Raw genomic sequence first — 26,693 nt, 5'->3', positions numbered from 1 at the left:
AATAAATTAATAAGAATAATGCAAAAAAAGGCAGACTTAAGTAGATCCAGTTCACATTCAGGTTGCTGTCAAAAGGAGAAGAGAAACCTAATCTAGAGAGTACTTTCTTTATCACAAATGGCCAGCTTGTATGGCATCATTTGTGTGGGAGTATGAGAGCATTGTATCTGCAGGAGAGACCTGCAGAGACATGTTTCTCCATGCAAGGCCATGGAAAGAGAGTGAGAGGGCAAGGTGAGTGCAAGGAGGGGTCAGAGGGCAGCTCCCAAGTTAAGACAAAGGGAGGCATCCCATTCAAGGAGATAACACCTATCCACACTTGGAGTGATGTAGCACCCCCTCCCCCAGTGACCAGGAATGCTGAATCACTCACTCCAACAAAATTTAGGCTACTACCTTGTAAAAAAAACACACACAAGGAACACTTGGAAACTTCATAAACACCTGGAACTGTGCATCAGATATTGATATTATTGAAGGGATGGCTTGAGTATACATGGAATTGCCGTTAACTTCTTTGTATGATTCAAAGAATCAGATGCGAAGATTCTGGAAAATACTGACCCTGATAGGCTAAAAGTCTGACTTAAGGCCAGCAAACATTTGGAGCCCTGAAAAGTGGGAGCAAGCACGGTTACGAAAGTGTTAAACATTCTAGTCTCAAACTCTGGCATAAATCAGAAGGGATTTTCAAAAGTACAGTTTGAATGGATTGTATATGAATTGATTGATTGATTATACTTGTTTTAATTATACCCATAAATGTCAAGCAATTTCATTAAGTAGCAGAGTGAGCATTTATTATGACCAAATACCTACTTGGAATGTTTTATAATTTCAGAACAAGCATTTTATATTTAATGGGCATTGTTAGGGCTAGCACACAGACACATGGATAGCAGATTTTAAAAGAAAAAAAATGGATGAAGGTAAATATATATCACTTGGAAATTGATGTATTCCCAGGGGGCTGGATTTCAAAACAGGCACGTTAATACAGCACTGCAAGAAGACACACACTTAAGCATCTTATTTGATAGCAGTCTCGTTGCTTTTGCAAGTAGTGCGGTGATACAAAGGAAAGGCAAATTTGGTGAGTGTGCCCCAGGATCAAACCACTGGCTGCAAAAATCCATCACAAAGATTCATTGTACACAAATTTTATGACCTTTTGCAACTGAAAATAGCGACTGTTTTTGCATGCAGAAGGTCCAAGTTTCAATCCTTGGCATCTTCACTTAAAGGATTGGGTGGCAGGTAATATGAAAGAGCTGTGGTGGCTCAAGTGGTTAAGACGCTGAACTGCAGGCTGTGGAAGGTCATTAGTTCAGCAGTTCGAGACCCGAGTGTGCCGCATGACGGAGTGAGCTCCCGTCTCTAGTTCCAGCTCCTGCCAACCTAGCAGTTCGAAAGCAAGAAATTGCAAGTAGATAGATAGGTACCACTTCGGTGGGAAGGTAACAGCGTTCCGTGCACCTTGGTGTTTAGTCATGCCGGCCACATGACCACGGAAACGTCTTCGGACAGCGCTGGCTCTTCGGCTTTGAAACGGAGGTGAGCACCGCAACCCTAGCGTTGGACTCGACTTAATGTGAAAGACTTCTTCCAGAGAGCTGCTGCCAGCCAGAGTAGGCAACACTCAACTCGATGGACCATTGGTCTGATTCACTGTGTGGCAGCCTAATTTATATGCAAAAGGTTCCAAGTTCATTCCACAGCATCTCCAGATCAAAGGTCCAGGCAGTAGAGGAAGCGAAAGACCTGAGACCTGAAGAGCCACTACCAGTCAGAGTAGACAATACTGACCTTGATGGACCAAAAGTCTGACTTGAGATAAGGCAGCTTCATGTGTTCCTATGTATAATACTGTAAATATACTTGACAAGCTAATTTTAAAACCTACTGAGAAAATTCATGTGAAAGATTTCAAATAATTGATGGGAGCAGTCCACCTAAATGGTGTCCTGAAGAAGCCTTTTTGAAATGAATACCCCAAAAGTTTTGGAATAGAGAACCAAGAATTGAAAGATAAAAGATTCTATAGAGTGATTGTCGTGGTGGTGGAAGACCGTTGATTTCTTGCTACTTAAAGACAAAAAAAGTCCTGTTTCTCCCTTGAGTTTCCAGACATTGTAAAGGTAAAGGTTCCCTTGCTCGAAAGCCAGTCGAATCCGACTCTAGGGTTGCGGTGCTCATCTCCATTTCAAAGCCGAAGAGCCAGCGCTGTCCGAAGACGTTTCCGTGGTCATGTGGCCGGCATGACTGAACACCAAGGCGCACGGAACGCTGTTACCTTCCCACCGAAGTGGTACCTATTTATCTACTTGCAATTTCTTGCTTTTGAACTGCTAGGTTGGCAGGAGCTGGAACAAGAGACGGGAGCTCACTCCATCATGCGGCACCCGGGTCTCGAACTGCTGAACTACTGACCTTCCATAGCCTGCAGTTCAGCGTCTTAACCATTTGAGCCACCGCAGCTCCTTCCAGACATTGTACTTGGAAATAAACATTTGAAGAAATCCTCCTAGGTACGAATGCCACCCACTCCTTGAGAAGTGCTTCTCTCCCATGGGTTGCTGCACCGCTGTGAGCTGTTAGCTCACTTAGTAAGAGACAATTAGGTCTCGTTTCATCCAATAAATGCTGGAGGCAGCATTGCTGTCATTTCTGAATATCTCTGTGCACAGTATGGAAGGTATTTACCCAGTGATCTCTTTCTCTCTCCGGCACGGAAGTGCTGCCGATCATTTTCCAGAAGACTCATAAAGACTGGGGACAGCAGCTAAGAGAGCCGAGCGTGGCATGGAAGACTTCTTGTTGCCCGTTACAGCATAGTCCTGGTCCAACAGGTATTGCAGGTTACAATACCTCTTTGACCAGAGATGAGGGACCAGGGGTCCTTAATGGGGTGCCGGTCTCCAGGTGGGGCCTGGAGATATCCTGGAATTACAACTGAACTCCAGACAACAGATTAGTTCTCCTAGAGAAAATGGCTGCTTTGGAGTGGACTCTATGGCATTATACCCTGTTGAGTTCCTCTCTTCCCCAAACAGTGTTGCTCACCACATATGAATATACAATAAAATAGGAATAAACATATAATTAAACCAAGTTTAAAACAATCAGAATAAGATGGCAACTAAGACAAAAACAACAACTCCGGGGCAGTTCATAGTGCCTCCCGCAGGATGTTAGTCAATAATAAAATTACTGTGGGCAGGGGAGGCCAAGATGGTTTAACGCATGGGGCTGGTCCCAGGCCGCATAGGGCTTTAAAGGTCAATACCATAACCTTGAACTAGATCCGGTACTCAATTGGCAGCCAGTGCAGCTGGCATAGCACTGGCTCAATGTGCTCCTGCACAGATGTCACCATCAGCAGGTGTGCTGCTGCATTCTGCACTAGCTGCAGTTTCTGGGTCAGGTTCAAGGGCAGTCCCACATAGAGCAAGTTACAGTCATCCAGCCTGGAAATGATCATTGCATGGATCACTGTAGCTAAGTCTCGGGAGGTAAGTTAGGGAACCAGTTGCCTGAGCAGCCAACAGTGATAAAAAGCCGACCTGGCAACAGCAGTGACCTGGGCCTCCATCAAAAGTGAGGCATCCGGGATCACCCCCAAGTCTTGTCACTCTCCGTGCTGGCATCAACGGTGCCCCGCCAAGCATTGGGAGCCAGATTCCCAATGAAATGCATAAGAGGCAGTTTTGTATCACTTTTTTTTAAAAAATAGGGGAGGTTGTGCTCTACATGATCATAGGTGGAGGAGTCCAAGCCCAGTGTGATAAGAAAGGTGGACTAGCCCAGCTGAAGGTGCCTGATAGTGACCAACCTGCTCTGTATGTCTTGGGTCATCAGTCATCTCTGATATGAAGTTTGGTTCCTATTTGCTGTGACTTTTTAAGAGCAGAGGATTTTTATACTCAGAGCAAGGTGAATAGTAGAAAATCATTTTCTGCTGGCTTGTTAGAGCCATTACAAGAGGGTAGAAATGCCTAACAAAAGTCCCGGGTGCCCTCATTTTGTTCCCAAAGCTGTGAAAGCTTCTCCCAAGATATTTTAGGCTACCCCTGGAGGTAGGCACATAGCCCCAGGTGAGAATGACTGCCCTCTACCAGAGATATATCAAGACCCTCACCCATGTAACAAATTGTTCCCTGGGTAAACCCAGTACAGTTTTGATCTCAAGGAGGGGAAATGTTTTGCCAATGATTTCTGCAAATAAGCTTCACTTTTCTTGTCCAATGCAATGAGAAGAGTTTCTCTTGACATTTTGGATGGGTCTTTGTAACCACTTTGCTCTGCAGTAATCATACTGTAAGATATATGTGTTTTAAGTTTGGTGAAAGAGGGAAGAAAATAATGATTTTTTTTTTAAGTGAAAACCTGAGAGGTACAACTGGAGACATTACAAGGTGTTGACAAAACCGGCTACTTTATTTGATCCTTGGCATTTTGTTGCTTAATAGATCCAGACTCAAGGATGAGCTGTAAAACATCTGAAAGACACCAAAGGTTAAAAGATTTTCCAGGGTCTTCCCATATCGAGCCGTCATCAGTTCTATTACTAGAATGGCTCCTGGATCCTATTTGAAGGTGCCGGCAAGAACATGGCTTCGTCTCTAATTAAATTCTCGTCTTCTGCCCAAATGGTTGAAAGGGCAACTGTCTTAAACCTTTGAACTTTATTTGTAATACAAAGCCTCAATTAGATAAAAGACAATAATTAGCAAATCTTTTATCTTTGGGCATAATTAAATCTTTAAGGGGAGACGTCGTAATCAATGGCTTGTAATGACAAGTTCATAAATTAATTAATCCCACCAATGAGAAGTCTGGCAGGGATCGATGGACGTTAAAAGAGATTCAGGGTGAGGGGACACCACACTGGTAACACTGTAGCTCAATTCAATTGGGTTTAAAGATTCCCTTTGAGAAAGTATTAGCTAGTTGAAAAGATGATGTATTATTTAAAAGAGGTGCACTAGAAGTCACTTCGAAGTGAATGGTAACTGTTGATCCTGACCCTCTGGGCTGACTGTTAAACTATATTAATGCATAATCTCACTATTACATTTTGGTATTGTTTCAAATACTGTATAATGTGATACAGGGTTTTACTGCACTGGGTTTTTGCTCCCAAAGAAGAGTAGGTTTTTATACCCTGCTTTTCTCTCCCTTAAGGATTCTCAAAGCAGCTTACAATCTCCTTCCCTTCCTCTCCCCACAACAGGCACCTTGTGAGGTAGGAGGGGCCGAGAGAGTTCTGAGAGAACTGTGACTGGCCCAAGGTCACCCAGCAGGCTTCATTGGGCAGGAGGAGTGGGGAATCAAACCCGGTTCTCCAGATCAGAGTCTGCCTCTCTTAACCACTATACCATGCCTGGCTTTCCAGGTCAACTTCTTAACTGTATCAGCTTTTTATCCTACTTTACACATAATAATAATTTGCTGGCTGCTGCTGCTCTTCTTTAAAAAAAAAAAAAAAAAAGTTTTCCCGGGTTTTTTTAAGACCACCATGAGAGTGCTAGCAACTGCTTATGGGGGAAGAGTCATTAACCCAGTGCATAGCGGTATCTTGTTGCGTTGGGAGAGGAAAGAAGAGGCATCTGCAGCAGTCAGAGACGAAAGCTGGGGATTTCCCTCTCTTGCGTACCTGTGTGGGGTGCGTTGTGGGAAGAGTGGAAGATCCTGTTCAGGGTCTGCTTCCAGTGGTGGAGTACTTGTAACTTAGTGTTCTTGGTGGAGCAGTGTTAGCAATATGTGCTTGTAAAGGGCTTCCTTCTATCCATGGCTGTTGGTGCGAAGTGCCTTTTCTCTAGAGAATATTTGGAGCAGGGTAAGTTTGATTGTTTTAAAGAACAACCAACGATTTTCTGGATGCAGTGAGGAGATCTCATGCCATGTGTTTAGATGAACTGTTACAAGGAAGAGCAGACAAGAACAGAGGGGTTAGTGTCCCAGAAGACTTGGGAGGTCCCATTGGTTCTTTGGACTAATTGTCTTTGAATGTAACAGCAACCCCCCCAAGTCACCCCCAAACTGCTTTGAGACTGGAGCTTGCAACTGTGAAATACTTGAATAGCTGCAGTGGGGAAATGCCAGTTGGATCACCTGTGGCATCAGCACTCATGTATGAGATGCTAGTTTGTTTTTTCTTTTTCTTTTTTGCAGGTAGTAGCGAGTCTTGTGTGTTGATTAGTCAGACAGGTTCAGCTTCCTGTCAGCTCTACAGGGCTCTCCTCTGGCAGGGAATGTCTGTATCCTCTCACACTCAGTAAACGTCAGCTCTGATCTTATTTTTTAAAAAGGTTGCCAAATAGGTCTAAACCTCCCAGGGCAGTTATCTTCCCAACCTGGGCAAGTAGCCTGTGATATGTACCTGAACTTCATGCCTCTTTATACATATGCTCTTTCAGTGCTCATTGGCCACACTGTAAACATGTTTAGTATGTTTTGCTTTTAAGAATCTCTCTATCAACAGAGCAACAGTTCCCTCCCACCCCGTTAGGATTTCTCAGAGATGCAAATAGATGGCGGCGGCAGCAGCAGAAGTGGAGGAGGAGGAGATTGGATTTATACCCCACCCTTAACTCGGAGACTCAGAGCAGCTTACAATCTCCTTTCCCTTCCCCTCCCCACAACAGACACCCTGTGAGGTAGGTGGGGCTGTGAGCTCTTTTGAGGACTGCTCTTGAGAGAACAGCTTTGAGAGAACTTGTGACAAGGTCATACCAGCAGCTACATATTGAGGAGTGGGGAATCAAACCCGGTTCTCCCAGATAAGGAGGATGAGGAGGAGGAAAAGGAGGAGGAGGAGGAGGAGGAGATTGGATTCATACCCCATGGCCCTTCAGTACCCAAAGAAGTCTCAGAGCAGCTTACAATCTCCTTTCCATTCTCCTCCCCACAACAGACACCCTGTGAGGTAGGTGGGGCTGAGAGAGCTCTTTCAAGAACTGCTCGTGAGAGAACAGCTCTGAGAGAACTTGTAATTTGTAACTGACCCAAGGTCACACCAGCAGCTGGATGCGGAGGAGTGGAGAATCAAACCCAATTCTCCCAGATTAGAGTCTGCACTCCTAACCACTACACCAAACTTGCTCTCTTGAAGAGACCCAAGGAGACTTTTCATGCTACCCTTCCAGTTGAGGATTATTCATTTACGGCATTTTTATTCCCTTCCTGCAAGGAGCTCAGGGAAGCATCCATCATTTCCCCTTCCTCTGTTTTAATCCCCACAATGACCCTGTGAGGTAGGCTAGGCTGAGAGTGACTGGCCCAAGGGCACCTAGTGAGCTTCATGGCAGAATGAGGATTTGAATCTGGGTCTCCCTGATCCTATACTGTGTTTTGTATGCATAAAGTTTATTACACAAGGGAACATTCTGGCCTTTGCCACATGCACTCTGAAGGGGTGCAGTCCATTGACTCACATCATTCTTCCATGTTTGTGAGCTGGGTCTTTAGTCATGAATGGTTCTGTTGCTAGGAAACAAGTCCCTCAGTCTGAGGTACTTTGAGGCCATGTTAGTGGAGGAGGGGGCTTAGAATATTCCCAAATAAAATCAGGCCTGAGGCCTTATAAAGGCTGATGCAGCTGCCTTGCTTCCCTCAGCTCTAGGGCCTGATTTTGGGAAGCTTTGGTTCAAGACTGGTGCTTTAGATCTGTCTGAGTGGTTTTCCACAGTCGGACACTGAAGTTTGTCTCCTGAATTTTAAAATAAGGAATGATAGGCATGAATACTTCGCCCCCACCCAAGGATTCAGAGATTTAATGCAGGGGAGGGCAGACCGCTGCTCCCATCTCATCATCTTTACAAAAAACAACAACAACCCAGTCATAACTCAATGGAAAGTTCATCTAGGCAAAACAACATTCATCATTATGGTTTGTGGCTTTGATAAATAGCAGGTGAAAACTGGCAGTACATTGTTGGCTGCAGTCTGGTGTGGTCGGAGAGAAAAAGCCTTATGAATGTTGAGTCCTGAGGCAAAATTCATCCCACTTTTTATAGAAATTGATCTCTTTGACTCCTCAATAACTTTCTTTGCTGGCTTTTCTTTTGGATCTCCTTTGGTCCTGCTGGATTTGTGCTCACTGATCTCTCAGTTTGCTCTTCCATGGATCCTTGAGGTGCCTTCCTTGTAGGGCTGGCTGCTTGTTGTTATGGACCTGAGGTCAGATGTGGTACCTTCCTTCACAGTTCTTCTCCCTTCCCCACCATTCCTGTTATTGTGGCTTTGCTTGAGCGAGGGAAGCACAATGCCAAGTCTGGAGGCAGTGAACCTCTGAGTACCATTCTAGGAGTCAACATCAAGGGAGAAGCCTTGTTGTTGGCCCTCCAGGACAACTGGTTGGCTATTTTGTGAAACTGGAGGCTGGACTAAATGAACCAATGGGCACTTCTTCCATTCTTCTAACACTCTTTTTAAATCCAACAAAGGTCAAAAGGTCTAAAAAGGACTGCAAAAGGGCCAGGTGTTATTCCTTTTAGTGCTCCCCCAACTTGGTATTGGGAGGTCACTCCAGAAGACTATGTAAACAGTCTTTCTTTTCTTCATGGGAAGGTTTCCTGGAGAAAGCAGAAGAGCCCATGATTGCCATCTGCTCTGTCTTTGCAGCAGCCACCATGTTCTAGATTGGCCTGATGAATCCATTCTGCCATGGGCTCTGCAGGTGCCATACCATGCTGACCTTTGATGCCAGCCTGGCTTTGTTGAATCTATAAAGTTTCCCCAAAGACTGAATCTTCAACAGCAGCTCTTCTAATGTCTTCAAACTGCTTTCTCCTACCTTTTACTGATCTTCTTTATTACTCAACTATTTTCTCCACTTGTCCACTCATTGGTAGTAACTGACTTTTCACCCATTCCCCCTTCCCTCTCCCTTCAAGGGTTCCAAGGGCCATGATTGGCTGTTTCTGTCCCTCTCTACCACACTAATAGGGTGATGGGGAACCAGCAGTGTTTCCTCTAAGCTGAGTTAGTGTGAGCTAGCTCACAGTTTTTTAGCCTCCCGCTCACACATTTTTGTCTTAGCTCAGGAAGGATGGCTCTAGAGCAAACTAATTTATGCAGTAGTAGCCAAATCGCTCGCTCGCAACTTTAATGCCAGTAGCTCACAAAGTAGAATTTTTGTTCACAAGACTCCACAGCTTAGAGGGAGCATTGGGGACCAACGGAACAGGTAGAAGGAGATGGATCCATCCGTTTATACAACAGAGACAGGTGTGTTCAAAATAACATGTGTTTATTAGTGAGAAGATACAAGGATGGAAGCAACGAGTTTCAGTCCAAGGGCGCTCACCCAGTCTACAGTTCATACCCACAAACAGAATTAACTCTGCAGGGAGTAAACCAACACACAAAAATATCAGAGGGGGAAACAGACTGTTCCATTGTAGTGCATCCAATGAATACACCACACTTGGTGGTGGAAAGTGCCATTAAGTCACAGCTGACTTAACTAGGGTTTTCAAGATTAGAGACAAACTATGCGTGAATTGTTTCCTATTTTTCTATTTCTGTGTTCATTATATTTTTGTCAATGGTTTTACTTCTTCAGATTTTGCTGTTTGGTTGTGTAGAATTGCCTGTGTCGTTGTGTGCACATGTTGTATGGTTTCTACAATGTATACAGGATTTACTTCCACATGCATCTTTATATGCATAACATGTATAATGCTGATTTACTGACATACACTGAAAATGCATATATTTTAGGGGGAATATTCAATGTGACAAAACATAAAATGGCACAAAAATTCAATTCACACAAGGGAGAGGGGGATTATTTTTATGCCAAAACATTAAGAAAGGGAAATTCAAAATCAGCCCTAATAAACTCATACAAAGGAAGGTTCTACTGCTGTGTCTATAATAATGAATAAAATGCAAGTCCCGTCTTCGCTCGACTTCTAATTTCCCAGTCCCAGTAGAAGAAGCCGAAATCAACAGATATACAGAATTAAGTGAAGAAATAAATACCCAGCTGAAGTTAACAGCCTTCTGTAATCAGAAATATTTAGAGTAGCTTTGTTTAGTACTAAATAAATTCATTAAAGTGCAGTTACCACTATAATAAATGTAGAACTCACTAATTACAACACTACATTTTAAGTGCAACTTGAGTGTCTCAAGCGGCCTTTAAAGTGGTGTAAAACCCCAGCCAATTCAAATTTAATTAAAACTATCCAAGTAATTTAGTTTAAACTTACCACTGAAACAAGAGAGGGGAAGCACTGTAACATGCTATGAACTCTGATTCAAATTTCCCTATTCAAAAATGGGGGTGGAATTAGGGACGCTAACATAGTTCAAAGGTTCCATTTGAATATCCCTGTCTCAATTCTGTTTGCCAGGGTGCAAATCACATGCAGGGGTCTAAATGCCTTTTTCTGTTTCCTTAAACCATGTTTTCCCGCATCATTTGGGCATTAATAGAACTGCATTATGCATATAAAGTTACACATGAATTACACTGAAATGTTAAGAGATATTTATTTGTACTCCATTTTTCTACCCAAAGTGGTTTATAACATTCTCCTTTCCCTCCATTTGCTCCTCGCAATAACACCGTATGGTAAGTTAAGCTTAAGAGTGTGTGACTGGCCTAATATCATCCAAAAAGTCTCAATGGCAGAGTGGAGAACCAAACCTGAATCTCCCAGATTCTAGTTGGACACTCTTAACAACACCACACTGGCTCATCAATCAAATCATCAGTACCTGCCATGAAAATGAGAGAAGCACCAAACCCATTCATGATGACATTACATGAACAACAACAAAAAAGGATGTGGTAATTTGTTGTTGTTGTTCAGTCGCACAGTCGAGTCCGACTCTTTGCGACCCCATGGACCAGTTATACATACATATACAGTTAGTTATACATAAACACCAGTTCAGTTCACATCTTGCTTAATGATGGAGAGCAGGCAGCCAGTCCATGGGGAGCGGTGGCACAGGGGATTTTTCCTCTGGTTAAACATCTGAGCTGAACAGGACTGCTGTCAGTTCGAGCCCCGCACTGGTGTGAGCTACCAGCCATATTCCCAGCTCGCCATCCACCCAGCGGTTTGAAAGCTTCGGCGAGTAGATAAAATGGGTACCACTCCTTAGAGAGGGTGGGCACACTTAACCCCCCTGGTGGGAAGTGTTAGCCGACAAACAGAAGGTCCGCGCATAAGCTCAAAAGCCAAGAGAGATCTACGCAGAATCTAAGAAAAGCCTGCAATGGGCCATTCCGGGCAGACGGTGGCAGTGGTGCGCTGTGACTGAGAAAAATGCTGATGACATCAAGCAACGCCGACTAAAGAATGCTACCAGAACACGTCTGATGCTTACAGCTGACCAAACTCCCTGTCGACTGTAAAGTGTGTGTGATTAAAAATGATATATGTTGTCCTCCCTTACCCCCATCATTGTTAGTCCCATGTCAACACATGAGTAACTGTAAATCGCTCAGAGCCAGTAGCTCTGCAACGATTGAGCAATCAATAAATTGAAAGATTATCATCATCATCATCATCATCATCATCATTATTTCACAATCTGTTTAGACATGTCCATTTCCATGACTGAACTGATCTCTTGCATGATTAGGCAACTTTCACGCAGCAGCATCCCTCCCTTTGCCAGTTGCCTGCTGCCATTGCCTCCACTTTTTAAAATAACGTAGTAAAAAGAAATAAGTTCTGAGTTGAGACTTGCTACTTAGGTGTGCTTGTGGCAGCCACCCATGTACTCAATCAATCTTGCAGTCAGTTTTTGCAATCATTTCTTGAACAGTTACTGCTCACTGCACAGGTACAAAGAGAAGGCAGCACATTCTATCTGACAAGAAGCAGGACCTACGATATTCACGAGGGGGGGTAACTCCCCATGGATCCTGGGTGGCTGGCCTGCTAAAGCAGAAGGAGCTCCGCACAGAGGAGGAGGAAGAGGCAGCGGCCGCAGGAGAGCCCAGCAGGCGGTCCGCTGGGCTCACCAGGTCCCCCCCAGACAGCAGCAACGGCTGCAGCTCTAGCCACCGGCCCTTCGAGGTTTCTCCCCCCCACACTGTGGCCGCCAGCAGCAATGGCTCCTAGCTGCTGGGCCGCCAGGCTTCTCCCCTCCCCCTGCCGACAACAACAACGTCCCTGGATCAGCCCCGGCCCTCCAAGGCTCCCCCCCCCCCCCCCCGCTGCTGCCAGCAGCAACAGCGGCAAGCCCTGCGTGGCACATAGCCACGGAGCCAGCCAGGCTTCCCCCCCAGCAGCAATGGCTATGGCTCCCAGCCACTGGCCTGCCAAGGTTTCTCCCTCCATGCCGACGACGACAGCAGCAGCAACGGCAGCAAGCCCTGAACGGCTCTGCCACAGTTCCTAGTAGTGAGTGCGTTCTCTGCGCATGCGCAGGGAATGCTCCTTTACTTTTGGGGGGATTTAAGTATCCCCCCTATAGTTTTTTTTTATAGATTTCAAATTTTTCTGCACATCTGGAGATTGGTGAGTGTGTTCTCTGCGCATACGCAGGGAATGCTCCTTTACTTTTGAGGGGATTTAAGTATCCCCCCTATAGTTTTTTTAATAGATTTCAGATTTTTATGCACATCTGAGGATTGCCCCAAATGTGCAGGAAAATCTCTTGGCCCCCTAGGTGCCCCCGATGTGCGGATTTAGATATCTGAATGCAGGGGGCGCCTTGCCTATTAGATATATCAATGTCAGTTGTTTAAAGGATGCGTCTGAGTGTGCAGGCACCAGGAGGGAAACACACCATAAAGGATTCCATGTTTTATACACATTGGTTGATTTAATGATGCAAATGTTAAATCCTGAGACATACTGCCTCTTCTCTAATAAATGAGGTAGTTTCATCTTTGGGCTGGGGAAAAAGCAGCTGCAAGCTGCACTGACTATACATTGTTAGAGAATAATCTTGATATTTGTTTTATGGACTATTTATTGCTACACACAATGGTCTGTGCACATACACATAGGCTCAGAATGCTGTACACTTTAGGTCACCTGTTGTGATGCTACACATAGAGGGTGCCTGCACATGCCTTACATGTAAATGAGGTTTCAGCTACCCAGCCTGGTGAAGAAGCACAAACCTCCATTATTGTGAGCAATGGAAACAACAACTCTAGGAAGAGACAGCCCCCATGACACAGCTACTTATAGTCACGTACTACCCATCACTTACTTTGTTCCTGGTATGGAATTTCCTGCCATATGGACATTTGGTTATCAATAGAATGGCCAGCTTCATCAGCACTACAATGGAGCATCCTGACGCCTAGGTTTCACACCTGTCCAGATGCCATACTTCGAGTAAGGTTTTAGGTTACAATATTGGCCACCCCTCTTAGGTAACCTCCCCTTCCCACATGCAACCAATAGGATTGTTTTTTGGGACAGATTAACAGGTAGGTGGGTCAAGAGGTTGGCACAGTTACCACCCATCTCTTGGACCCCCTATAAAAGGAGAGAACCAATCATCTGACTCCTCCTAGCTAGCATTCCCCCCAAGACGACCTCTGTCTGCTTTTACTCCTCTTGAGCAGTGTTCCCTCTAAGCTGAGTTAGTGTGAGCTAGCTCACAGTTTTTTAGCCTCCCGCTCACACATTTTTGTCTTAGCTCAGGAAGGAGGGCTCCAGAGCAAACTAATTTATGCAGTAGCCAAATCATTTGCTCATAACTTTAATGCCAGTAGCTCACAAAGTAGAATTTTTGCTCACAAGACTTCACAGCTTAGAGGGAACATTGCTCTTGAGTCCCACTTGCTATCTCCAACCCTTGCCTCTACTGCCTACATGTTCCGGCTGGTTCTGTTCGTGTGTGAATTCCTTAGTTTTCCATTTCTTCCCTCTATTCTTCATTGGAACAACCAAGCTGCAAGACAGATAAGTAGGAACTTGATTGAATGTGTGCATGCATCAGTATTGTTTGTATGAGAGATATTTTTAAAAGACATCTATTTTAACCACAACAGCCTCGAATCCTTTACTGGTAACCCTTGGTGGGAACAGGACCTTGGTATAAACTGGCAAGAACCCATTTATAAATTGCCTATTGCTGTAAATAAAGCAATTTGGCTAACAACATGATGCTATGTCCGAGATGGACTTCACTAGGGGATACTGAAGTAATCAAATCAGAAGCTGACTCTCGTACTCCAGGTTGTGATTCAACCGTCTCAGAGAGCTCTCATGCGGGGCAGCACTAGGCAGAATACACAGCTGTCATTAGTTGAAAGCGTATCACATACAGCTTTATTTCTTCCACATGAACTTTGGTTTGTTTTCTAATAAGATTTACTCCCTACAATGAAGATTGCTTTTATGAAACAGCTTTGTAGAAAGCAGTTTTATAGGAGATATTACTACAAAATGTGTAGCTCTACCTTTTTGCACCACGAATATCCAGCACAAATCCAAAATCAGATGCCAGAGATAGTCAATTTTCAGTCTGCTCCTGTGTGCTCATGTGAACATAAGAAACACTCAAGCTGTCAATGTACTATTCCTGTCCCAAAATACCAGCAACGTAAAAGCTTGATATATATATAAATGTACCTAAAGAACTTCTTAACAAGCCATTTAGAAAGGAGCTTACAGATGCAGGAAACATCTGGAAATAAAAAAGTGGGTGAACAGTTTTCTACTCTGTGCTCTTACACTGAATGAATGAATGAACAAATGAATGAATGAATGAATGGAGGCATGAATCTCTCAGAATAACTGGCTTGCCTCAGTTCAACCCAGCAATACAGGGTTCTAAAACTGTGGGAACGCATTTCTCCTGGCAAATAGTTCCAAGGGCTGGCTGACACATATCCATCACTGGCTGGTACAGGAAGCTGCTTTATACTGAATCTGACCATTGGTCTACGAAGGGTCAGTATTGTCTGTTTGACTGGCAGTGTTCTCCTGTGTCTCAGTTGTGGATCTTTCACATTATCTGCTACCTGATTATTTTAACTGGAGATGCCCGGGATTGAACCTGGGACTTTCTGCCTACAAAGCAGATGATCTGCTTGTCAGCCTCCAGGTGATGGCTGGAGATCTCCTGCTTTTACAGTTCATCCCCAGGCGGTAGAGATCAGTTCACCTGGAGAAAATGGCCATTCGGGAAGATGAGCTCTATTGAATTATATCCCACTGAAGTCCCGCCCCTCTCCAAACCCCACCCTCCTCAGGCTCCACCCCCTAAATCTCCAGGTATTTTCCAACCCAGAGCTGGCAATCCTCCTCTTGAGCCACAGACCCTCCACAATAAATGAAGGAGCCACTGCAGATTAATCACCATAGATCATAGATGGAAATCTTATATTATTTGATCTGAATTCAAACACAGTGCCTGATTTAGCGTGCTCTGCCTCTAAGCTATGGTAGCGGTGAAAAGTGCTCTCAAATCGCAGCTGACTTATAGCGGCCCCATAGATTTTTCAAGGCAAGTGACATTCAGAGTTAGTTTGCCATTGGCTGTCGCTACATAGTGAACCTGCTGTTCCTTGGTGATTTCCCATCTGAGTACTAACCAGGGCCAGCTCAGCTTAGCTACCTCTAACCCATGGCTCCTACCTAATGTTAATGGTGTATGTATAAGTAAAAAGGTAAAGGTAAAGATTTCCCTTGCTTGAAAGCCAGTCGAATCCGACTCTAGGGGGCGGTGCTCATCTCCATTTCCAAGCAAATAGCCAGCGCTATCTGAAGACGTTTCTGTGGTCATGTGGCCGGCATGACTAAACCCGGAGGCACACGGAACACTGTTACCTTCCCACCGAAGTGGTCCCTATTTATCTACTTGCAATTTCTTGCTTTCGAACTGCTAGGTTGGCAGGAGCTGGGGCCAGAGACGGGAGCTCACTCCATCATGCGGCACTCAGGTCTCGAACTGCCAATCTACAGACCTTCCGGTCTGCAGCTCAGCATCTTAACCTCTGAGCCACCACAGTCCCTTATAGATGAAGTAACCCACTTTAAGTAAGATGCCAGACACATAAAATGCCAACAGCTAAGTTGCATGGTAGCAATGTGTCTAAATCAGGCTCAGGCACTGAGCACTTTCAGTGACCAGTGTTCCAAACCTGGTCCCGATAGTTTCTTTTTTGGCTTTCAGTGGCCAGAGCTTAGGGAGCATTGGAGACATTTTATTTTAGTTTGCTTTTGCCTTGAAAATGTCTTTATATATTAAGTTTTGGAGCCTGTGATGTCCAATGGGTATAATGTCAGAGTGAAACAGGGAGACCCAAGTTCAAATCTCCATTTTGCCCTGAATCCCTACATCTCTGTACATGAATCGCTATTTTTCAGCTTGACTTCCCTTGCAGGGTTGTTATGAGGATAAAATGGGTGATCAAAGAACCATCTATGCTACCCTGGGCTCCTTGAAGAGAGGGGGAGAGAGAGAAATTAAACATTTTATTTTGATTGAACTGAATGGATTATTTGTGGTATCGTAAGTATTGCTAACCCTCCCCCCCCCACAAAACAAAACCCCTAATGAGCTGTTGGGGTGTATTCACATAGTCAAAAAGTCAAAACTGCTTCTTTCCCCCCATACTCTGCTGTGGGAAACAGCTCACAAGGGCCTCCGGGTTCAAATCCTACTTGATGGCAATAGCAACTGTGAGCCAAAATTGGACCCTGCACCTGACAAAACAGAATGAACTTCAAATCACGCCTACTGCTAAGGCATTTCCACAGACAAAAAGAAGAAAGACGGCTCAGAAATAGGAGAGTTCTATGCAGCCGCTCACCCAAATGGGGAGAACAGTTTCACATCAAAATTATTGTCAAGCCTTTCTGCTGTTATTTGTTTTCCTTCCCTTGCACAACAGCTGCTAGGAGGAAGGATACTGGCAAAATGCTTTGAATTTGCATTCATGTAGATGAGGTGAGAAGAGACAATTCCTAAATGAAGAACTTAAAATTATAAGAAGGGAGCCAATTGCCAATAATCAAAATAATTCATCTCGCCATAATAAAAATGGCAGCACAGCTGGCTGAAAACAGATAATAAAACACCAGCAGAAGCAAAGGCTTTTTTTCTTTAACATCCAGCAATCACTTTCCTTACGTTACCTTCCACAATGAACAGAAATCAGAGAAGATTTCGAGGGAGCTTTTTATTGTGATCACCATACTTTATGCGAGATCCTACTTCGCCGAAGGGACTAGCCTAAGCAGGTTTACTCAGAAGTAAGCCCCTTGTTGTTCAATGGTGCTTACTCCCAAGAAAGTGTCCTTGAGATGGCAGCTAGAGTCACCCAAAGGAGGACAACATTTCCCAAAGACATATAAAAGGATACATTACCATCAGCTTGTCAAACACTTTATGGAGACCTTCAAGGGTCAGCAATGAGCTCTGCATCACCACTAGCATATGTCTTGATTCTTCACATCATACAGAATCAGGGTTTTTTCCAATTATACTGTACTGAAGGCAGCTGACAAATGAAAGAATTCATTTAGGATATTCCTGTGCATTAGCCCTGACCCAGATGGCCCAAGCTAGCCTTATCTAGTCAGATCTCAGAAGCTAAGCAGGGTCAGCCCAGGTTAGCTGTTAGATGGGAGACCACCAAGGAAGTCAGGGGGTGCTAATGCAGAGGCAGGCAATGGCAGACCATTTCTGTTTGTCTCGTGCCTTGAAACCCCTACAGGGTCACCATAAGTCAGTCGCAGCTTGATGGCACTTTCCACCACTATTTCTATGCCGCCTCTCCAGAGCTAACAATTAAAATAATTAACTTATCAATATAAAAACAAGAAGCCATTAAAACTAGCCAAGGGACATAAAAACAGAATAAAACTGCATAAAACAGACCTCAGACCAGAAGCAGATGGTAAAACAGCTGGAAAGTTTCAGCAACATCAAAAGAATATTTCATTTATTAAAATATTTTTAGCCTGGTGTTCTCCCCCACCACCACCTCAAGGGGAAACCCTACAATTTACAATGGGAAGACAATTTACAATAAAATTTTAAAAAGGAATACAATTTACAAGAAATATACACCATCAACACAAATATCAACAGCATATGAAATGGTAGCAGCAACTATAACCAGGGGGGAAATCCAAGAACAAAATCCACATAATACCCTCTATTACGTCCAACCCAAATAACGCAAAACAATGGGCAAGCTTTTGAGTCCCCCAGAAGCCTTCCTTAGGTGGAAAAGAAAAAAATAAAAGGGGCGGAGGAGAAGCAGAGTCACAGGTCATGACCTTAAGTCTCAGTCTTGTCAGCATCTTCTGCAAAAACTGAGCAGGCATGCAGATTTTAAAATGGCTCTTGTGTCCCATGGTGTCCCTGGCCTTTCTGGCAGCAAGAAAATAACTAATAGATTCTTCCTATACAAAGCACAAAGGCCAACAATAGTCAGATACCTCTATAATATCAAGTAAGACACAGGACTCTTGAAGGCGGAGAGCAGAGGAAGCATTTGGTAAGCCCTTGTCTGAACAATGCTGGCAATACGTCGGTCAGCAGTGCCTGAGGTTGCGACATTGAGGTCTTGCATAGGGTTCATAGCCAAGTAGGTGGCTGGGAGCCCAAGAATAAGCCTGTACCCAGAGCCTACTAACTCGTATGTAAGCTGATGGTATCCAACATCATGAAGCAGACTGTAGACATCGAGCAGATCTTAGGGCACTGCCAAAATGAGGAACCAGCTAGCCTCCACTAACCCTAGGAGAGGGAGCCAAACTGGGACCATTCCCCTAACCCCAGAGGGGACAGGCTACCACACACACACACACACAGAGGAAACCAGCTCGCTCTCCTAACCCATTGGAAGGGAGCCACTCTCAGTTCACCCTGCTCTGCTCACAGAGGGTGAACCAGAGACTTGCTCTCTCCTAACTTTAAAGGTGAAGAGATGCAGCCATGGCATCTCCCTTCTAGTTTTGGAGGGGGCAGAAGGTTACCCATTAAGAACATAAGAGAAGCCAATGCTGAATCAGGCCAATGGCCCATCCAGTCCAACACTCTGTCACACAGTGGCCACAAATACCAGGTGCCATCAGGAGGTCCAGCAGTAGACAAGGCCAGTGGGCCACAAGCGGGTACTAGATCTCCCCAGGTGTCCGATGCAATGGACAATTCAGTGATGGCCAGAAGATCTTGCCACTTGATTTCTTCCAGGTGAGCCTGGATACTAGCCCGGTCTCCAGTCTTGCTGTGACAACAACCCCTTTGGATGGAGAATGACTGATATTGGATAAAGGACATAGTCTGAGTACCTGTATGATGCTCTTCAAATACATGACCCATAATATTTAGCATGCACCCTGCATTTCTGGGATTTATGCCATCTCTTGCATGCCCCAAAGAAGCCAGACTAATTTACAGTCAGGATGCATCAGCAACTTCTACTACTAAGATAACCATACACGGACCCCATGCACCTGGGGAACAGCTCCCTAACATCAAGGATCCATACCTAGAGGCTGTGAGCAGTGGAGGACAACTGGTCCAGCACCACCAACCAACTGCAAGAAGAGATCAGGAACTCATCCAGATTTTCACTCTATACAATGAACTTTATAAACAGATAACCATCACCAGAAAGGACTTCTCTTGTATGTGGGTGACATGCCACATCCAAGAAGACATCATTCCCAGTTACCTCTCCTGAGACACCAAAGAAGGTCCAGAAATGAGCAGGTTTGATGGGAGTAAGCAACTCTCCATGTACCCTGGACCCAAATCATTTAGTTTGCTAGTCAAAATCAAAACAGTCTTTTGGTTCTTGCCCAGAAATAACCAGAGATCTGCTACACATCTGAAGTTGCCTTATACCAGGTCAGGCCAGCAGCCCCTCTCTTTCACTAGACAGCTCAAGTATAAACTGTGTGATTCACACTGAGAGGAGAATTAACATATGCAAACAGATATTTCAGAACCCTGAGCACCTTCCAAGCTCAGTCAAGCAGGAGGGAGGTGGCCAGGATAGGGGCAAAGAGCTGGAAACATTCTGTTCAGTTCCCTTCGGCCCAGCCAAAAGGAAAGAACTCTGCTGTTATTTCTGCCGACTTTTCCCCTGCCAGCCCACTGGACAGAGAAGGGCAATGCCCCAAACTCCAGCTAGGATTTGGAAGCTGAGTCATTTCTCATCATCCATGGTAAGGAAGTCCATAAAGTTCCAAGTCATAAAGGGAGAAGTCAGAGTGACCTAATTACATCATTCCCATAATAAGTCCTTTGATGCTAAGTTAAATCTGATTTCTTGATGCTGCAAAGAGACACATGGCATTCTTTCCACTTGTTTAACCAGGAGACTACTTCATAAAAGCACCCGTATATAAATCACTGAGTCCATAACAGTGGGTGGAGCCAAGTTCTTGCTAAGTACAAAAACAAAGCCACCTGTCACAGAATGCAAAACCAAAATAGTTGCCTGTCGCAGAAGAGTCAGCGTAGTCCAGTGCAGGGATCCCCAGCATTGGCACCCAAGGGTGCCACAGAGTCCACCAATGTCTTTTGTTTCCCAGAGCAAAGAGCCAAATCCTGGCATTTCTCAACTTGGTTAGAGTAGGTGATGCTTCAGGATAGCCCAGCAGCATCACCTTTGTGCCTGCAAGGTGCATATGTTCAGAAACTGCCTCCGTTGTATCTAGGATGATGGACTTGGAAACACAACATTTTGTGGAAACTTACAATATTCTGTGATTGGCCCCAACCCCCATGACAGCCATTTTGTGGAGGTGCCTATTGGATCCCAAAATTCCCACTGCCCATAGGCTCAAGAAGGATAAGAACTCCCCAATGTAGTGGCTAGCATTGGTTAAAAAATAAATACCTCTTCCCCCTTCCCCCAATGTTGCAATTCTGCTGGCTGATTGTTCCTTTGTTATGTTGATGCCTTGGAATGGTCTGCTAATGTTTCCTCAATTGATTATAATTGTTAGGGGGAAATCCCCTGTCTTTCTGGGGTTTTGGAAACTTTTTTTTGGGGGGGGATTAGTTTGTGTGCCATGCTGTGGCCACTTCCTACAACACATTCTCCCTTCTAAAGAGCAGAACAGTGTGCACACATTCATCCCCCCCCCAAAGGTTTTAATAATATGCAACACTTCATGCACAATGTACAAAACCAAGACATCAAACAAATCAAAAGCTGGATTCAGATTTTTTAAAAAAAATAATAATAATTTGGATGGGGAAAATCTGGATTTCTTGAACAAAAGGAAACCCCAGCATATACAGATTTGTGCATCCCTATTAGGAAGCTGAGAGTACTGGATCTGTTGTACTTGGATAAAGAGGCATGACAAATTTATCAGAAGAAATTAAAGCAGAGTTGGGAGGGGGGAGAAGATCCTACCCCATAGACTGATCCCAGGGAAACTGGTAAAGCAGACAGAGATGCATGAAAAGGGGGTGTCGGCTGGTAGCCACAGGAATACTTTCAGAAAGTCCCATCCTTTCCTCCTTTAGCATTCAGCACCTGGAGACAGCTGCTGCTCTCTGCATCATGGATCATTGGGCTATTGACAATGCATCCAGGAATCCATTTGAAATTCCGTAAGGAACCTCATGAATCACGCTCCAAGCAAATGGAGTTTGGAAAGACACGCATCCTTATTTACATTTCAGTTACTTAGGAACCCCGTTATGCCAGTGGCTATTTCATTTGCTTTTATTTATGCCTGAGCCAATTGAAACACTGTACCCGCTCAAAAGTGAGGCAAGCAAGCGTTTGCCTCCAAAGACAGCATATCAGAAGGGGGCCTGGCTCCTCTCTGATGTCAAAGCTGTAAGTTATTTATTACTTTGCTTTCCTGCACAGCACTCTTGAAGTGCCAGACCCATCAAAGGGATGTTATTCTGACATCATGTCCAGAGATTTCCACGCAGATTTAGCGCCGACCGTCGGTTCTCTGCAGCCCAGAGGCTGCAGAGGGATTGAACTGAATAATGCATTTGGTTAGCAAGCTGTCAGGGAGTTGGAGAAAGGAGCCAAAGCATTTAGAGGTTCACTAAGTTATGATGACATATGAAGAAGGAATTCAACCGGCAAGGCTGCACTGCGCAGATACCGAACGACTCAATCCGGCCCCAACGTTCTTCGTTCTGCACAGGTTACTCATTGCTTAAAGAAATAAACGTTGAAATCCTACAGTGACACCTACACACAAAATACACAAAATGTTGTATCTGAATCCAAAGTAAAGTAGATTGTTGCAAAAGATACCCCATAAGAGCAGAACAGAAGTAGAGGAATTAACAGGGATTCCTAATAACTTGAATATGGGAGAGTGAATTCCCCTATATTGTTTTCATTTACATTCATTTATATTTCTGTCAACAGTTTTCAGCCCTTGCTTTTCGTTGTTGGTTTCGTAGATTCTTTTGTATCATGTATGTCTGTTGCACAGCTTTGTGCACACAATATTGATGGTGTTTATATGCACCATGTACATATGTCATACATATATCATTGAGGCACAAATGCTGGAAAATTACGGGGAAATTCGGTGCAAAGAAGCACAAAATAGTATATAAAAAATCACAGATCTAATTAACACAGGGAATGGGGAAATTCAGTGCGAGGAAGCACAAAATAGTATAAAAATAAAAATCACAGATCTAATTAACACAGGGAGAAGCAAAATCAGAATGAGGCCTTTGGGGGGTTGAAATAACATGGATGAGAAATTTGAAATCATCCCTGGTCAGGAATATTTAATTCCTAACAAGAGGGATAACACCGCCCCCCCCTTAGATTTCTAAAACATTTTTCTAGTGCAAATATGTTCTGTAAGGTACAGGCCAGGATGGCACGGAACAGAGGGGTTGTGGCTTGGTGGAAGAGCCTCTGCTTTGTAGGAAGAAGGTCCCAGGTTCAATTCCCGTTGTGTCCAGCAAAAGGATCAGGCAGTAGGTGACTTGACAGACCTCTACCTGAGACCTTGGAGAGCCTCTGCCGGCCTGAGTAGACAATACTGACCTTGAAGGACCAAGAGTCTGATTCAGCATAAGGTAGCTTCATGCGTTCATCAAAACTCAAGCTCCAGCTCTTCTCTCCAATATAGTATCTATTTTACAGTGGTGTTGTCTGAAATGACGGAGGTGTGAATGCCATACAACAGATCTTTACCTTAGTAAAAAGAACCACAGCCTCCTTACCAGAGGGGCTGGTAAAATGTGCTTTTTAACCAGATCTCAATCTGGAACTCCAACTACCATGAGGAATCCAAAAATATACCAGGACTGCGACTCTGAGCACTCAGAGAAGTTGAATTCTCACAAAGGACAAGCAGCCATCTTGGATCACATGGCCTGTGGACCACCCTTATGTCATTCTTGACTAAATTTAATACATATCAGCCTGATGGCATCTAGCCTTCATGGCCAGATACTGAGTGAACACTTTGAATTGATAATTTAGGAAGGATGAACAGGAATTACAAGATGGCTGCCATCTCTAGGCACCACCATAGATAAAGCCTTGGCCAATGTCTCCACCCCAGTTAGAGTTGCCAGCACTGCCTTGCGAAAGGCCAGGAGATTTTGAATGCAATGGCTGGGGAGGGTGAAGTGTGGTGAGAATGTGATGATGTCACTTCTGGGAGATGGTCTAGGAATATCTCCTAATTTCTGTGGTAAATACCACAGAGACAAGGGGGGTGGATTCCTAAAGGCCATGTTCTGTTCATTTTTTTCCCACTCCTCAATTTCTCAGGTGCAGGGGACTGGGATCAAGGTTTACCCATTGTGAGTGGGCAAATGGCGTGCAGGGGACTGGGATCAAGGGTGGGGGTTTACCCATTGTGAGTGGGCAAATGGCAAGCAAATGGCAAGCAAATGGAACAAAACCTCAACTGAAAAACCTAACCATGCTGGTAAGCTAGTATGTGGTACTTTCTACAACACAGGTCTGTTTAATTGCTTATAACACCCACCCAGTGAAAAAAGAACCTTTCAGATGGTTAGTGGTATAATCTTTGAGGAATAATCACATGTAACTTTAAACTCTGGGGCAGGAGGGAGAAAAGGACGCTCTTGCTTTTTGTGGTATACTGAGTCCAGTGACAGACTTTGATCTGAGAGACTCAGTTTCAAATCCCCACTCTGCTATGGAAGCCGGCTGGGTGATCTCGGCCCAGTCGCACACCCTCAGGCTCAACTATCTCACAGGGCTTTTGTGAGGATAAAATGGGGAAGAGGAAAACGATGCAAACCACTCTGGGCTTGCTGTCTGATTACTGTGAATGGGTCTAACACGGGTTTTGCTTAGTCACTTGAGATGGGAATTAGAGATTTGACACAAAAGGATGCGGATATTCTTGGATGTTCTTTAGAAGCTGTTGATTTTTCCTAACTGCACAATTTACCTGCAGGGGCAGGGTCTGAGCTGTGCTTGGGAGACTGTATAGGAGAAACAGCAGTTGGCAGTTTTGAAATTGAGAAAGAAAAGGCTATGATCTGGCTGAAGGTAAAACATCTTACAGTGCAGTCCATTGCCCAGTTACTCTGCCTACCTATTTGTAAAACCAGTCAATACTATAAAACTGCTCTTAGCTGTGCTGATGTCACATCCAAAAGGGGAACCAAACTCAGAGAGTGCTGCCCTGGAACTTCTCAGCATTCAGGGAAGCGAGGAACATGTGACCATTTTTATTAATTTTATTTAGTGCCATCACCCCATGTAGAGTGTTCAAGGTTGCTTACAATCAGATTTCAGAACACACACTATTTCAATTTTAAAAAGCCACTAAACAACTTGAAACCATCTAAAACAGAGATCAGGGTCAACGAATAAAGCAGGCGATAATCACGTTGTTCCTATAAATCCAGCTCCATCTTGGACAGACTCCAATATTGTAGTGTTGCCGAAAGATGATAAAGATCCTACAGACCCGGCATCATACCGACCTACTGCGTTACTCAATCATGACGCAAAAATATTTATATCTATTCTAGCTAAAAGGCTCAAATCCTTTATTGCAACCTATATTAAAGAAGATCAAACTGGTTTTATTCCACAAAGTCAACTATCAGACAATGTGAGGAGAACTCTCATTGTCATCATACATGGTCGCCGCTCAAAGATTGATTCTGTGATTTTAGCTTTAGATTTTACTAAAGCTTTTGATTCTGTGGAAGTGCCCTTCATGATTTCATTGTTCAGAAAAATGGGATTTCGTAATAATTTTCTAAAAACTATGACGGCCCTCTATGCAAATCCTACTTCAAGAGTCCGTGTGAATGGTTGTTCTTCTTATCCCTTTCATCCTACGAGAGGCACACGGCAAGGCTGCCCCCTCTCGCCTCTGCTGTTCGCGCTTGTGATAGAACCACTGGCAGAAGATTTGTGACAATGCAAGGACTTCTCGGAGATATCTTTAGGAGGCACAGAGCATAAAGTCAATCTCTACGCTGATGATCTGACGTTATATATTTCTAACCCTATACATTCGTTACCACATATAAAATGTATTCTAACTGAGTTTGGGAAAATTTCTGGTCTTCAAGTCAGTTCGTCTAAATCTGAATTATACCCCATTTGGATTTCCTCTAATCTGCAAACTCAAATCACGGAAATCGCTTCATTCAGATGGAATACTGATTCATGGAGGCATTTAGGAGTTCAAATTCCTAAATATCTTAAGAACCTTCTTCAGTATAACTATGGCAAACTATATGAAACCATAAAAATACAATTAAAAGATTGGGGAGCCCATAATTTCTCATTGCCTGATTGGCTTCATTTGATCAAGAGCTTTATTCTACCTAGATTTTTGTTCCTCTTTCGAACTCTTCCAATTCATATCCTGGACAAGAATCTTCATCTTTGGCAAACGACTCTCTTCTCCTTTTTATGGGAGGGGAAAAATCAAGGATTAATCTAAATATTCTAACTAAACTGTCTTCCCTTGGTGGTCTTGATTTTCCTCGTCTATGTACATACTATCACGCTTCGATCCTAACAGCAAGATGTTTTACCCGTCTGGTGTCAAATGGAACAAACCTATGTAATACCTTATTCATTGCAAGAAGCTAGCTGGATGATATCTTCACGTCGTCCCAAAACCTTCCGAGAGAATCCATGTCTACAGGCTATGTTCAAGATCTGGGATTGTAAAAGGAAAAAACTGATTTCAGGAATTTCACCGCTCACCACCATAACTAATCAGGTGCCAGAAGCTTATCAGGACTGGAAGCAAACGGGATTTTTGCGTCCAATTGATCTTGTATCTCATGGAAAAATAAGGGACAAGGCTTTCTTTGAGCAGCAAGCAGGCATGTAATTTACCTGGCATAGCTATTTACATCTCAAGACCTTGATGGAATTTTTAGCTTCTAAAGGTACCTTTGATAAACCTTACTCTAATTTCGAGAACGTCTTGTTGATGTATGATGAATTATCTAATGGCTTGATGGCCAAATTATATAAGGCTCTACTACTAGCAGAAGATAAATCTCCACTGAAACATCAACTTCGTCGGCAGGAAGATCTACATATGGACTTGATGGATAGTCTTTGGGGGGAAAAATGGAATTCACCAGTCAATCTCTCAAGAAATTTCACTCTTCATCTACAATCTTTTAAATTAATTTCTCTATTATACGCCAGAAGAATTACACAAAATATATTCATCAATTATTCCTCTTTGCTGGAAAAATTGTGGAAGTATAGGGTCATACCTTCACTGTTGGTGGGAGTGTCCTCTCATACACTCTTT

General features: G+C 43.9%; 1 protein-coding gene across 2 annotated transcripts in view; it reads left to right on the top strand.

Annotated features, from left to right (window-relative positions):
- The window catches only part of LOC107111864 (dynein light chain roadblock-type 2), a 139,537-nt gene that overhangs the window by 77,325 nt on the left and 35,519 nt on the right, over window positions 1–26,693 (top strand). The window contains exon 1 of one of the 2 annotated variants that reach the window (XM_015412912.1): window positions 23,807–23,849. The exons of the other annotated variant lie outside the window; for it this stretch is intronic. The gene's annotated coding sequence lies outside the window, so the exon portion shown is untranslated. Of the gene's footprint in view, window positions 1–23,806; window positions 23,850–26,693 lie in introns of those variants that run through there. 2 annotated transcript variants of the gene reach the window in all.

The sequence above is a fragment of the Gekko japonicus genome, unplaced genomic scaffold (assembly GCF_001447785.1).
Source record: "Gekko japonicus isolate JY-2015 unplaced genomic scaffold, Gekko_japonicus_V1.1 scaffold1583, whole genome shotgun sequence".
In the NCBI taxonomy this organism is placed as follows: domain Eukaryota; kingdom Metazoa; phylum Chordata; class Lepidosauria; order Squamata; family Gekkonidae; genus Gekko; species Gekko japonicus.
Note: the sequence above shows the minus strand (reverse complement) of the source record. Positions and strands in the feature narration are given on the sequence as shown.